Here is a 15,899-nt window from a genome sequence, read left to right on the forward strand (position 1 = left end):
GCTTGGGAGGAAAATTCTAGCCCAGGATAATCCCCACGTATTCGCCAGATAGTCGGAGACTCCCAGAAAATAACACAAACACATACACTATAATAAACACAATTATATTAAACAGGAGACAATTATAACAGAACAGGGTAAAACATTATTTTTAGGGTCACCGGTGCCCTGCAACTGTGAAGTTAGTGTCCCGTTGGTACGCGTACTTTGTTGGGGCCCTTGATGACTGTTGACCACACAATCCTTCTCTGCAGAGGTTTAGCAGTGGGGCTGACTAGGTCCAGTACAGCCCAAAGGACTCACAAATGGGAGAAGGCAGCAAATCCCTCCACAGTTTAATAGGCTGCAGGTAATAAAATCCCCAAACAAATTCCCTGACTTACTAACTAAAAATTGGTGCACTCACACACTCCATGAATGAGCCTCAGGTTGAGAGATGACTCAGTCTCTGCAAAGGGGCTGCTCTCTTCTCACAGGGGTCCTCTTCAAGCAGGAACCAGGCTGCTTCGGTCCCAGAATTTCCCCTCACTGTGAAGGGGTGCAGGGCTCAAGATGCAGACCACACAACTGCACCAAAATTCAAAACTATAGCCTCCCAGCCCAGCATTCAGACCCACACAGCAGGCAGCAGCCCTGAACTTGCTGCTAGAGCCCAGCTGACCATGCAGTGACTCTCTCACCCAGGGAGCTGGAGAGCCAACTCCGCCTGGCTGGGGAAGCCTCCCAGCAAACTCCACAACTGGGAATCAACAGTGGAGACATAAACCCAGCTGAGGGATCCTGCCTTCAGGTCCCTAGAGGCTAGCTCTCAGGGGGAACCCTGCATGCAGGCCTGGGGCTTACTAGCTCCCACACACTCCGTCCTCCCCTTTTCCTGGCTGGCTCCAGACTCCCCTCAACAATGGTCTCTCCTTCCCCCTGGGAGGGGCATCTCACTCCCTGTGGGTTGCCAGGCAGACTCTGGCCCTGGTAGGGAGGGGGAGCCAAGGCAAACTCAGAGTGCCTCTCCCTGAGCTGCCAGCAGACAAAGCCCCAGGAATCCAAGCAATCTCCTTGGGGGTTACAACAGTTTTTTCCTCACAAAGAGTAAAAACAACTAAGCCAGAATATTGGTTAATTATAGAGGCTCGGATGTGGGTTATGATCCTGGGTATGAAACTTTGGTTTTCTTTTCTTCCTTTAAACCTTTATAATCCAGTTGCTCTGAGATTTTCTCAGGGTGCATCTACACTGGCAAGATTTTGCGCAAAAACTTGCCAGCTCTCTACATTGGCCGCTTGAATTTGCGCAAGAGCACTGACATTCTAATGTAAGAATTCAGTGCTTCTTGCACAAATACTTTGACGCTCCCGCTCAGGGATAAGCCCTGAATACTAAGAATACTTGCGCAAGAGGGCCAGTGTAGACAGGCACCTTAATTTTTTGCACAAATGGCCATCGGAGCTTTCTTGCGCAAAAGCGCATCTGTGCTGGGCACGGATGCTTTTGCGCAAAAGCACTTTTTGCGCAAAAGCATCCGTGGCAATCTAGACACTTTTTTGCGGAAATACTTTTAATGGAAAAACTCTTCATGCCAGTCTAGACACAGCCATCCTGTTTAGATAATACTTTTGGGCTTAGGAGTGGTCTCTTATATAGGGTTTGACTGAGCAATATTTACCCACACTGGTGAACTTTTACTTGCACAAGTCGCCTGATTGGAAACTGGAACTTCAATGGGGCAACATAGCTAAGTGCTCTGCAGTGCAAGAAAAAATGGTACCACCTGACCTTTGAAGTGTAATGCACTTTTTGAATTCATCTTTTTAACTAGCCAGTTATGTTTAGTCAAGGTTTAAATAACAGGCTAAATATTATTTGAACTGAATTTGCCAGGCTGCAACTCCACAGATATTATGAACATTACAGATATTTAGGGTAAGTCCGTACTGCAGTTAAAATGCCCTGGCTGGCCTGTGCCAGCTTATTCAGGCTTGCCAGGTTTAACTGCCATGTGGAGGTTCCAACCTGAGCACTAGGACCTATGAAATGGGAGAGTGCCACAGCTGGGCTGCAGCCTGAGCCTAAACAAAGCTCCCCACAATTAAACAGCCTACTGAGCCTAAACCCTGGGAGCTGGCATGGGCAAGCTAGGGGGTTTTAATTGCACTGCAGACATTACCTTATGGTGAATTTGTCCCAGAGATATTTTCAAATGCTTGAACCCCCCCTCCAATCAGATTTGTATCAAGGTGTAAATGGAAGGCCCTATAGAACCCAGACCTCCAGAGCTACCAGATAGTTGGCATCTGCAGGCTGCCTCCCAGCAGCAGCTGTAGCCAACTTGCACCCTGTTTCTCATCACCTGCTGTGAGGAAGTTCCACCTCAAGGGGGTGATGGTTATCACATGGCTCCAAATTGATATCCTCCCCTATACAAAATCAGGAGGTGTTCCAGTAAGTCTCCAGGCAACAGCAGAGCTCTCCTGTAGTTACTACAACTATTCCTTTTCCTTGCGCCTGAACTCCTGGCTGGAACTTGGCTTGATTTGGATGTCACCTCCTCACTCAAAGCCTGAAGCCTCGGAGGCTGCCCCTGGGAACCCAGCTACAAACTCCCAAGTTACTCCCGACTTCAGATTTGACCCTGCTCTGACCAGTGTTCCCTGCAAGCTGAGTGCTTGGGCAGCCACCCCAGAGAGATTCAAATGCTGCCCACTTGATTAGCAGAGTGGCCACAACCAACAGCATATGTTTCTAATGGTAGTGCTCATCTGCACACTTCAGTGCACATAACAAGATGTGTTCTGCACATGGATGGAAAAAATTAGAGGGAACGCTGACTTTGACCCTTGGTCTTGACTGCTCTTGTTGGGATTCTGACAGTGGATGAGTAACCTGTGTGTGATTCTGTAGGGGCAACTGAAGGTGTTAAAACTATTAGTACAGGTGCTCCTTTGGAGAGACACATTTAGGGAGCTATGAAGTCATGTTCTCTTTGGTAAATAAGTCCGTGAAGTTGAGTCAAGGTATTTTTAGTTCTATTTGTTTATTTACAAAAATGTTCACACATCCCAACTAGTGGAGTTGTAGTGGCTGAGGCAGCTGGGATCCCGGACCCTTTGGAATCACTGGGCTTAGACAGTTGCCTCCTTGGCACACACCCTCTCCTCCCATTGCAGGCCTGGCTGCACAGAGGCACAAGGGAGCACAGCTCCTACTGAGCACAAGACAGAATCTGACTGCAAAATAACACCACAACAGAAATGTAGGGACATCAAGAGCTACTCCACAGAATATCAGCCTTTTGTGCAACTATGGCACATGGTTGACTCCTATGTGACCCTCTCTAACTCCCTTTATGCAGCATTGCTGCCATGCCAGTTATTCCCCATTTCATATTTATATATTTGATTTTTTCTTCCTAAGAGAAATATCTTTCACTTGTCGTCTTTATTGAATTTCATCTAGTTATTTCAGACCAATTCTCTAACTTGTTGGGATGATTTTGAGTTCTATGTCTGTCCTCCAAAGTGCTTGCAACCCCTTCCCAGTTGAGTGCTTGCAAATATCTTATTCCAAAAAGCCCCCCAGCACACACACACACTTACTTTTATATCTAGCTTAATTACCATGCTTTTGCATGTTAAATTGTCCTAGTTGGAGGGCTAACATTTGTATTACTTAGATTTTAACTTAGTCTGCTCTATCACAGATATGAATTAATGACAGATTAATGTTGATCTGTCACAAAAAGTGAGAAACTCCAAAAGAAAATCTGAAAAGATTTGAGAATTGCTAACTTAGGTACAATTAGATACCTAGCAGATTGTATCAGAGGAGTCATTCCAGGGCTTAAAGTACTTTAAGTACTCAAGATGAATACCAAGAGACTGAAGTATATAGCAGATTATTATTAACACTGACTGTTCTGAGTAAAGTATAAAATACATTTTTAATATAGCCTTTCCTCAGCAGTGACTCTCTTAAAAGTGTAAAAACCCCACACATTCACAGGAGCCAGAGGAAAGAGAAAGAAAAATAGCTTTGTAGATGTGTTTTGTCTGCTTCCTGGCTGTTGTTCTACACTTATATCGTAAGACGATATGTATCTGTAAATACCTATAAGATTTTAAATGTAAATAAGAGAAGAACTAAGTTTCTGATCACTGGAAGCTAGGAGTGGACAACAGGTGTTAGAACACTTGATGACTGCCTATTCCAAAGGTGGGTAATAAGATGGCACCAGTTCACCAGGGTTAGCCACTGGTTGGCTGCTGCTGCTCTATTTACCTACACAGCCACAGGCATGGGTGATGGCAATACATGGCCAATGGGAGTTGCAATTCCTGACCAATGGAAGTGGCGGGAAGTAGCGTGGACTTTCCACTGCTCCCATTGGCTAGGAACAGCGATCCGTGGCCAATGCAAGCTGTGACAGCTAGTACTCGCGGCGGTGCTGGTAAATATAGCAGGGATGGGGGCGTATGGCTCGCCAGGAGCTAATCCTGGTGGACCAGATCCAGCCCATGGGGCAGTATTTGCCCACCGCTGGCCTATTCTTTTAATTCCTTCAGGAGCACCTAGCATTTCCCACTTTTAGAAGACAAGTAGAGCCCTGCGCAGATACAAAATTTGCATCCGCATCTGCAGCTACAAAAATGATCCATGGATATCTGTACTGACATCCGTAGATGCAGATACCCATAGATATAATTCAGATACCCATGAATTTTCAGGGCTCTAAAGACAAGGCATGAAGTTAAATGGACAATTAGTCTGACCCTATATGGCGGTTCTTATGTAAGCGATTAACATTAAAAGTACTATAATTTTTCTTACCTAGAGAAATTATTTCCCTGCAAATTAAGGTATCTTATTAAAACCTAGGGCTGCGTCTAGACTGGCAAGTTTTTTCGCAAAAGCAATTGCTTTTGCAGAAAAACTTGCCAGCTGTATATACTGTCCGCTTGAATTTCCGCAAGAACACTGACTTCCTACTGTCTGAAATCAGTGCTTCTTGCGGAAATGCTATGCTGCTTCCGTTTGGGCAAAAGCCCTCTTGTGCAAATGCTTTTGTGCAAGAGGGCCAGTGTAGACAACGAGGTATTGTTTTGCGCAAAAAAGCCCCAATCGCAAAAATGGCGATCGGGGCTTTCTTGCGCAAAACCACGTCTAGAATGACACGGACGCTTTTCTGCAAAAAGTGCTTTTGCAGAAAAGCGTCTGTGCCAATTTAGACGCTCTTTTCTGCAAATGCTTTTAACAGAAAAACTTTTCCGTTAAAAGCATTTGAGGAAAATCATGCCAGTCTAGACGTAGCCTAGTTGTTTAAATTAATCTTATGCAATCTATTCACTAAGGGTATGTCTACACTAGACCCCTAGTTCAAACTAGGGAGGCTAATGTAGGCATTCGAAATTGCAAATGAAGCTCGGGATTTAAATATCCCGGGCTTTATTTGCATGTTCCCATCCGGTCGCCATTTTGAAATTCTACTAGCCCGAAATAACTGCCCGCGGCTACACGCAGCAGTGAAACAGTAATTCGAACTAAGTCCTTAGTTCGAATTAACTGTTACACCTCATTCCAGGAGGAGTAACAGTTAGTTCAAATTACCGTTTCGCTGCCACGTGTAGCTGCGGGCAGTTACTTCGGGCTAGTGGAATTTCAAAATGGCAACCGGACGGGAACATGCAAATAAAGCCCGGGATATTTAAATCCCGAGCTTCATTTGCAATTTTGAATGCCTGCATTAGCCTCCCTAGTTCAAAGTAGGGGGCTAGTGTAGACGTACCGTCAGGTATTTTTCCTTCTAACTATAATCAAGTTTATATTTGCTCAATTACTCATGCTATTTTAAATTTTCTGTGAAATATTGCTTAACTGTTCACAATAAAAACATAATTGGCTGTTTTGAATTAGACTAAATTCACCTAGTTTTTAAATAAAACTTTTGGGATATGTAAGAATTAATAGGGCCTGGGAAGGCAGTAGTGGTGGAAGTCTGGCTAGTGCAGGTAATATCCTTTCTGATACATAAACATGCTCTTTCCCATCGTTCTTGCAGCCTATAAAGATAGAAAAGCATGTAGTTGAACTGATTAGTGTCTTCTTTACTTTGTCTCTTGCTTATTCCAACTTGCTCTGTAAAAATACTTTCAGGATCGCATCCTTTGTAATCTCTGTAACCTGCTGATTTGGGAAGTATGTAATGTAAAGAAGTGCTGATCTAACTGAAAATCCTAAACAGTAAACAGGGGTGGGTATAATAATATTCATCACTTGCCTATTAATATTCATTATATAGGAGTTAACATTACTAAATAAGGCTTATGGGGAATTAGTGATAGAAGTGTGAATTAACATACTAAAATGGATAAAAAAGTGTAATTTGTGCCAAATCATTGCTCACTCAGAATGTTGTGTTGGGGGGCCCGAGGGGACCGAGTATCTGCCATAAAGAAGTCTATTTGCTCTGTCCACTCCTGAGTCTCCTGTTTCTTCTCTAACAAAAAGTTGAGGGGAAAATGTACAATTCTTCTTTGAAATTCAGTCTCTTGCATTTGTTTCTAACCAATGAACAGCAGAGAAATCTGTCTTTGTTCTTTAGCTGTTAGTGGTAAAGTAGAGTTTTAGCTTTCATACTTACAGAACTGAGAGTCTTATTGTGGATAAAACTTGAGCATTTGGGGCTCAGTTTCACAAGCTACTCCACACTCTTGCCCTGATCCAGCTGAGCATTTGAGTACATGACTGTCAGCATTTGAACAGTCCCATTCACTGATATAGGTTGAACCTCTCCAGCTTGGCACCCTTGGACCTGACTGGTGCCGAATGAGAGAATTTGCTGGACTATGGGAGGTCCATACTGTCGAGCAGTGGAAGCATTGCTAATACCGCTAACTGGGCTCTTAGAAGACATTTAGGCTGTGTCTAGACTGGCATGATTTTGCGGAAATACTTTTAACAGAAAAGTTTTCAGTTAAAAGTATTTCTGCAAAAGCATGTCTAGATCGGCATGGATGCTTTTGCGCAAAAAGTGCTTTTGCGCAAAAGCATCTGTGGCCAGTCTAGACATGATTTTGCGCAAGAAAGCTCTGATCACTATTTTAGCCATCGGGGCTTTTTTGCGCATAACAGTTCTTCCCTGTCTACACTGGCCCTCTTGCGCAAGTATTCTTGCACAAGAGGGCTTTTTCCAGAGCGGGAGCGTGAAAGTATTTGCGCAAGAAGCACTGATTTTGTACATTACAAAGTCAGCGCTCTTGTGCAAATTCAAGTGGCCAGTGTAGACACACTCTTAGGGTAAATTGGAGCCAAATAGCACAGAATACTGAAAGCCAGTACTGATGGCTGAAAACAAACAGGAAATTTGGCGACACCCACGATAAGTGGACATCCGACTAACTAAAATTGTGCCACAGTTGGTCCTGGACTATAGAGGTTCAATCTGTAGTTTCTCTACCAGTGGAGGTTATCATCAAATTTACTGCTATTATAACTGACCCTGTGCGAGCTCTCTGGAGGGATTTGTTTTCTGCAGGTGAGACGGGCAGGAATGGGAGAAGCTGGGAGCATGGCCATCCTCCATAGCATCATGTCCTCTACCCAGAATGTTTTTACAACATTGTGAACACCATAGTTTTTTCTCACACAACCGAGGGATCTGAGTTACGAAATACCAATGGTATCTTGCAAGGTTTTCACACATCAGTAAGTATGAAAATAGCAGATTCTCCTGAGATAAGAATAAATGAAAGCTCAAAGACGATAAATATACTTTAAGCTCTATAGGTGGCATTTTAGCACTGGCCTTTTTTCCTTTTATAAGCTACTCTCTTATTCCAGACATCATCAGATGTAGTGTGATAAAATGTATTGAAACTTCACGTCTCTCCGAAAAAGTCATTTTATGGTTCAGTTATTACTATAGCAGCAGGTGATTTGGGTATAATTTGAGTTTAGTTAAAAGATCAGGGTTACAATTGTTTTTTTTAAAGGTGCTATCCGCATGGGCAGCTCTTATATAAGAAATAATATGACTTTCAAGAGTAAAGGAGATTATAGGCATCCTTCAAATTCCACAGTTGAAAAGAACCTGCCCAACTCTATTTTCATGAATACAATAAAACAGCAGCAGAAATAACTACTGTATAATTTTGCCCCTGAAGAAAACAGGCTTGGGACTAGAACCACCAGACATCTAGAAAAGATCCATTCCAGCCAATGGGAAGAGAATGACTGAATACTGTAACCAAGCTGCTTTTCACGCAATGATGGCTAAACAGTGATGTGATTTGAGGTGATTATGTAGATGATCATTGGCAGGGGTAGGCGTGTGCACCCCTTTTGTGTGATTAATGAAAGCCATGTTTGGCAAGAGGCCAAGTCAAATACTGACATGCATTCATCACATTGAAGGTGGGGGGACTTTTCCCATCACCCTGATTAAGCTGCGTCGAAATAAAACTTTCTGCATATTTGCAATTGTTTATTTTTGTTGAAAACCCTTTAAAGCATTGTTAAATTAAACTGCTTTTGACAATAAATAAATGCATCCAGCCCATTTAACCCAGCAGATGGCTGACAGGTATGGCAAGCCTGTTTCGCTATCCCCCCTCGCCCCAAAAATTATTACTTACGGTCCTAAATTCAGTTCCACTTGTTCTCTTCAGATTAGCTTCATACACATTTTTGTGGCAAGCATTTCTCCCACCTATTAAGCACCACACCATTGCAGTCAGGAACACTTTTACAGTGCTTATTATCCTGTTATCCTGGGAAATCAACCCTCCCTAGGTTTTTTTGTTCATGTGAATCTTCTAAGTCACTGTCATAAAAGAACTCTTAAGCTCTTTCACTTCATTTTCAACCTTGCTAGAATTTCATAATAATTGATTTAATGGGCCCATTTCATTGCTGGAATAAATAACTCCACTCATGCTCAGTTAGGCCATGACTACACTACAGATAAGATTGAAGCAGCTGCAGTCGATTTTTTGGGGTTTGAATTAGCGGGTCCAGTGAAGACTCTCTAATACAAACTGAGAGGGCGTTCTCTTCGATGCCGGTAGTCTAGCTCCTATGAGGAATAAGGGACACTGAAGGGAGAATGTGCTTCCTGTGACTTCCCGCATTGTGGGCAGTGCTAAAATTTGATTTAAGATACTTCGACTCCAGCTATGCAATTAACATAGCTGAAGTTGTGTATCTTAATTCGAACTTATCCCCTAGCATAGACCAGGCCTTAACGTGCTATAGCGTTATGGTCATATTAGTACTAGACAAACAGATTTGAATAAACTGTGTCCAGGGCCATGCCAGGAGAGTTTGGGGCCTGATTTGAAGTCTCAAATCCCGCTCTCCATTACCACAGGGAAAAAAATTATCACTACATATTTTTATAAACGGGCCTTCCTAGCCTTCTCTTAAATAATCTTATAAATCAGCTCATCCCTATCTATCTGCAGTAGAACTTCAGAGTTACAAACATCTTGGTAATGGAAGTTGTTCATAACTCTGAAATGTTTGTAACTGAACAAAACATTATTCCTTCAAAAGTTTAAAACTGAACATGAACTTCCAGTTCCAAATGAGGTGTGTAGTGGAATAGTCAGTCCAAAATTCTGCTGTTTGTTACCCTGAGGTTTTACAGTACTTTGCTTCAAAGTTCTCTGTAGAACTAAGTGGCAGATTAACCTTAATTCATGGACATTCTTAGTTAAATCTCAATTAATTTTAGATTACTGACATTCCTTCAGCTAGCAGCCATAGTTACAGGACGACAGACAAAAATATACACAGTGCTGTTTCTGTTATAGGGAAACTAGTCCTGGAAGAATTCTGCAGTTTTACTATAGTTCTCCAATTGTTGCATTTGGAACTATAGTAAAATTGCAGAATTCCCCCCAGGACTAGGGAAACTCACATTTAAAGTCTGTATGGAGCAATCTCTGTCTGCAGTGGGCCTGGGTGTCCCTCAGGCAAAGGCTGCTCTGGGGTCTGGAGCAGCCTCTGTACGCAGGGAATTTGGCCCACCACTGACAGAGGCTATTCCCTCAGCAGCTGGGTGCCAAGAGCTGGCGGGGATTGGGAGCCAGGAGAGTCAGCCCCAGCACGGGGCTGGGAGTGGGAACCCCACAGACTGAGGGCTGCTCCAGCCAGGTTGAAGCAGTCTTCCACCAGGTTCCCGCTTACTCAGTTAACCAGTTAAACATTAGATTAACCTAACATCTAACCAGTGATTAACTGGGATTTTAAATCTCTAATTTAGAATACAAACTCTTTCAGTGCAGAAACTATCTGTTACAGAATGTGTACAGTGCCTACCACAATGGATCACAAACTCAACTAAAGCACGTAGCACTAGATACAAATAATAAATAACAGCAATGGGAGAGAACTTTACCAAAACACATAAGACATGATAGGTTTTCAAGTACCCAAAAGATTGTTACACGGAGGAGAAAAATGATTCTCCTTAACCCAGCAGTGGGCAATAATTTTGGAAGGGGGGGGCCACTTCACACATTTCAGAAGTGGTCGTGGGCCGACCCAGAAGGGGCAGGGCCTCAGGTGGAAGGGTTAGGGTCTTGGGCAGAAGCGGGCAGGGTTGAGAACTACCCTGCTGGGTACGGTGACATTTTCTGAACTAACTGCAGCTAGGGAGAACAGTTTAATTTAAATTATAAAACAGATTAAGCATTTTAACTTTCTCATGTTAGTTTATCAAACTTCATTTTAAATAAAGTAAAATATTATGTCCAACACAAAAGGTTTCAATTTTTTCTTTATTTATGGGAAGGGTTGGGGAACCCTTTTTGGGTCGGGGGTCACTGAGCCACCAAAAAATCAGGACCATGCAAGTGAGAGGCAAAAAAACTCCTCCAAAATACCCTAACACTCACTGTTGAGGACCCAACTGAGACACCTCACTCTTCTGGTGCCCCAGACTCATGGAGTGGGGGAAGGGAAGCAGGAAGCAGGTAGCAGGTTTAAAACTAATAAAAGAAAGTTCTTCTTCACACAGCATGTAGTCAACCTGTGGAACTCCTTGCCAGAGGAGGCTGTGAAGGCTAGGACTATAAGGGTATGTCTACACTACCACCCTAGTTCGAACTAGGGTGGTTAATGTAGTCATACGAACTTGCAAATGAAGCCCGGGATTTGAATTTCCCGGGCTTCACTTGTATGTTGCCGGACGCCGCCATTTTTAAATGTCAGCTAGTGCGGACTCCGTGCCCGCGCCTACACGCGGCACGAACTAGATAGTTCGGATTAGGCTTCCAGAAGCAGGCTGGGAGTAGGGTGTCTGGCCAGGTGGAGGGAGCAGGAACAAGGGAGGGTGCAGTGTGTGGCCAGAAGAGAGGGTGCAAGAACAAGGGAGAGTGTCGGAGCAAGCTGGAGGTGCCAGGTCTTGGGAGGAGGGAAGTGATGGGATTGGGAGGATTCTGGGGATGAGGAGGAACCTTACCTGGCTTTGTGCCCGTTAGCAGCAACGGCTGCATCCACGCTGTCCCGGCCACCCTGAGGGAGGCCCTGTTGTTCCAGCAGCCACGCAGCCCAGAGCCGGTCCTAGAGGCACTGGTGCCACAGCCACACAGCCTGGCGCTAGAGGCACCATTGCCATGGCCACATGGCCCCAGAGGCAGGAGATACCGCTGCCACAGCCACGCAGTCCAGGGCTGGCCCCGAGGCACCTCAGCCACAGGCCACCCCAGAGGCTGGAGATGCCACTGCCACAACCACATGGCCTAGAGACAGCCCTAGAGGCACCAAGGCCCAGGGCTGGCCCTGGAGGCCAGAGGTACTGCTACCACAACCTGGGGCCGGCCCCAGAGGCACCCTGGCCACAAGCCACCCAGATGGTGCCACGGCCACAGGTTGCCCCAGAGACTAGAGCTGCCTCAGCCACAGAACCTGGGGCCAGCCCCAGAGGCACCACAGCCATAGGCTGCCCCAGAGGCACAATAGCCTTGGGCCGGCCTCCAAGGCTGGATGCACCGCTGCCACAGCCACATGGTCTGGGGCCAGTCCCAGAAGCATTGCTACTGCGGCCAGGTGGCCTGGGGCCAAGCCCAGGCTGCATGATTGAGGCACCATTGAGGACCTCAGCCCCCGTGCTGCCTCCTCTCCAGTGGCTGTCTGGTGGGGAAGGAGAGGCAGGGCTGAACTCCTTTCATCACAGTGCATGCTCATTAGGGGGCGAGGCCTGGCACTGCCTCGTGGGCTGGATCAAAGCCCTAGGCAGGCCTGATTTGGCCCACTGAGAGGCTTTTGCCCACCCCTGCCTTAACCTCTGAGGATAGGACCAGGAGCAATGGGCTTAAATTGCAGCAAGGAGGTTTAAGTTGGACATTAGGAAAAACTTCCTGCCTGTCATGGCAGTTAAATACTGGAATAAATTGACTAGGGAAGTTGGAGATTTTTAAGAGCAGGTTAGACAAACACCTGCCAGGGATTGTCTAGATGGTGCTTGGTCCAGCTATGAGTGCAGGGGACTGCACTCAATGTCCTTCCAGTTCTACAATTCTATAAGTATATTTATCCAGTATCTTTTCAAAGACGTTATTGAGGCTCACATTGGAGTGGGCTGGAACAAAATTCCATTTTTCAAAACATTTCAAGGTTTTTTAATTTAAATTAATTCCCCCAGTGGAATGCAAATGAGACCTTTTGCAAAAAAACAAGTGAAACAGCTCAATCCCAGAACAGCCAACAGTCAGGACACTCACCTAAGATGTAGGAGATCCAGCTTTAAGTTCCTGCCCTTAGGACTTAAACTGGATCTTCTATACCTCAGGTGAGTGCCCTAACTATGGAGCTATTAGCTCTTCTGGGGTAAATTGAGAGCCTCTCCTTCCTGAACCTACAAAATTCTCTTGACAAAAATGTTGTCAAAATGGCAAGTTTCTGGAACAGAAAAAAGCCTCTTTGAAAAATTCCCAGCCAGCTCTTGTTCATCTGTCCATGGTATAGAATCAGTTGAGAAGAGTGTACTTGAGCTGAAACCAATTTCAACTCTTGACTGAGAGGTCGGTATTGCACAGGCTTTAACAATCTGGATTTTAAAAACTGCAGTCATCTCTCCATTAGCATTCCAAGGAAAATAAGGAGGGTTTTACTTATATTAGACCATATATTTAAATAATTTGACAAATTTGGTATTTTACAAATTGTTTTCCAGGTCCAGAAAATCAACATTTACTGATCCTTATTTATCATTTCACCTTCCGGCAAAACAAGGAATTATCTGTCCTTTATCCAATGGAGTCATGAAAATTTGCAAGCCATCCTCCCTTGAATCCTACATTATTCACAAACAGAAACACTCTCTAATTAAGTTATTGAACAAAGATGTAAACCAATTATGTTTACAACTATCAACAAGCAGAATTAAAACATTCCACTTGCCTGCTTCCAGTTCCTCATCATTGGCATTAGTAACCCAGCATCTGGGATTCTGAGCAAAAGCTGAGATTGACTGTTTCCTCTTCATTTATCTGGCATGATGTAGTAAGTTTCTGGGTGTCCCAACAAATAATTTAGCAAGTGATAAATGGCCTGTGTGCATGATCCCCTGTGTGAGCATAGTGCATTATCTATGTAGGTCAAAGTCGCTTCTCTGGAATCCAAATGAAGCAAAATCAATCACTGGTCAGGAATAAATAAAGGATCAAATTAGACCTCCCATCAGCACACTAGAGAGTCAGACTATGTATCAACAAATGGGGATTCAGCAAAATATTTGGAGATTCATCTCTTGAAAATAATAAGCAGTAGCAAGGAGGATGAATCCCTGGGTTGCATCTGGGACCCTATTATAACATTTTTAATGCTTTCTTTTGCACTACATTTTCTGTCGACTTTACGTCATTTGAATTGGTGCAGCAAAGACGCTTTGGTGAGCGTCGAGATCTGGATGTTTTTCATTAATTGCATGAAGGGCAAATCCTGGCTCCAGTGTGTTTGGTGACTACACAGATGCAAAGAACTGTTTGAAGTGTGAGGCCTAGGGCTATACTATCACTATTACACAGCATCCAGAGCCTGCCCTTTGCACTCGCAGGGAGAGTCTACTCCTCAAGGCCCTAGATGGAAATGTCAACATGACCCCACTGCATGCACAGAGCATGCGCTGCCTGCAGAGGTGGGAAAGGTCTCTGGGATCACTAAGACAGACATACAAAACTCTACATGGATTGAACTTCTTGCAGTCTTTGGTCTCCTTGGATGAATGCATAAAACCAGGGCCAGATTCTGACCCCTATTACTCACACCTTCTGTACTTATATGGCCCTTTTGCCATAATAGCCAAGCTCCTCACAATCTTTTATCCTACTTCAGAGTTGTTGGAAGGAAAGTACTATTATCCCCATTTTGCAGATGAGGAACTGAGGCAGAGACATATGGTTATGTCTACTTTGGCCCACGGTTCAGACAATGGGAGTATGAACAGCAGTGGGCACCAAAGTACTATACTGTAACTCTTCATGGGGACCCTGCATAAGAAATTCCATTTGGAGAAAGAGGCAAAAAAAACAAAAAATCCCTGCATTAATGCTAGCACTGGGACAGACACTGAAGGGAAGCAGTTTGCACTTCATCTGCTCAGGGGTTGTTAAAGAAGCAATGATAGCACAAGTAATTCTCAGTTCCAAAACCAGGAGAAAATGGGAGCCAATGGAACATCTCTTTATATCTCTTAAAAACATCCATTGTTTCTTCATCTCTGAACTTTTAAATATCATCTTGAAAATGTATTTAAAATTCTAATTCCAGAATTGAATGTCTGAACAAGCTCAAAAATATTATGCACAGTGAGTACCACCAGAAATCCAGAATTTACTAGTTTGAAACTGATAAATTGCCAGATGTTATTTATTCCAACCTTATAATCAGAAACCTAGGATTACATTAAGTGGAATCCTTTCAATCTTGTTTAAAAGGTCTAATTATTTTATTATTCAATGTATGTACATGTGGATAAGTAACAATTATTCTGAGTGTTACCTTGCATAATAGAGTCAGTTAATGCTCAGAGATAATAATGGAGTGACAGCTCATTATGTCAATTTGTACAAAAATAACAGGGAATTATTTCTTCTTCTGAACAGACTTATTCTGTGTTATGGTCTGCTAATAGCAAGTTTCAGTCACTTCTTTATTTGCTAAAAGATGAAAGTATATATCACCCGTGCCATGGTTATTTTTTCATTACTTAAACATCTGCTTTACTCATGTTTATGTTAGGTTTAATGTGAAATTTGCTATCCAAAGTATTTAAAGGCAGATTCAAGTAAAGAGATACAGAAAGTGGGACAATCCTGACATTCATTCAAATTACTTATAAACATATTTTATACAGGAAATGTCTTTTGAAACTGCCATTAGTTCTGAGAACTACAGGGAGAGGGGCTCAGTATTAAGATGTGGCGCCTTTCCACCTTATAGATCATACAAATCCGATGTAGAAGATGTATGGAGGGCAGCTAGTCAATTTTGTTTTGCCAGGACTGAGCCTGGGAACTTCTTTAGAACAACAAAGAGACTCTTGATGAAAAGGATTCTTGTGTTCTTTAGAATACACGCCCACTCTTGATAAAATGGATACCAAGACCTCGGTGTCTTCATAACGCTGCAGCCTTGAAGCCTCTAATGATCGCCACCAAGTTTAAGAAAGGGAATATGTGAGGAGAGAGGCAAAAGAAAGATGAGAGAGAAAATGACAAGATACTTGATGCTGAATGATGGTGTCCAGAGTAAGGTCTGGACCACCACATATTTATAGATTGTTGATAACACCTTTTTGAAAGAGGTCTTGTTATCTCCATCAGCGTGAATCCAAGAACTCTCTACTAACTGTGGGGAAGAGCTTCATGGTTCGCACAGAAAGGACTATCATCCATACATTTAAA

This window comes from Pelodiscus sinensis, chromosome 2, assembly GCF_052426305.1.
Source record: "Pelodiscus sinensis isolate ZL-2025 chromosome 2, ASM5242630v1, whole genome shotgun sequence".
NCBI lineage: Eukaryota > Metazoa > Chordata > Testudines > Trionychidae > Pelodiscus > Pelodiscus sinensis.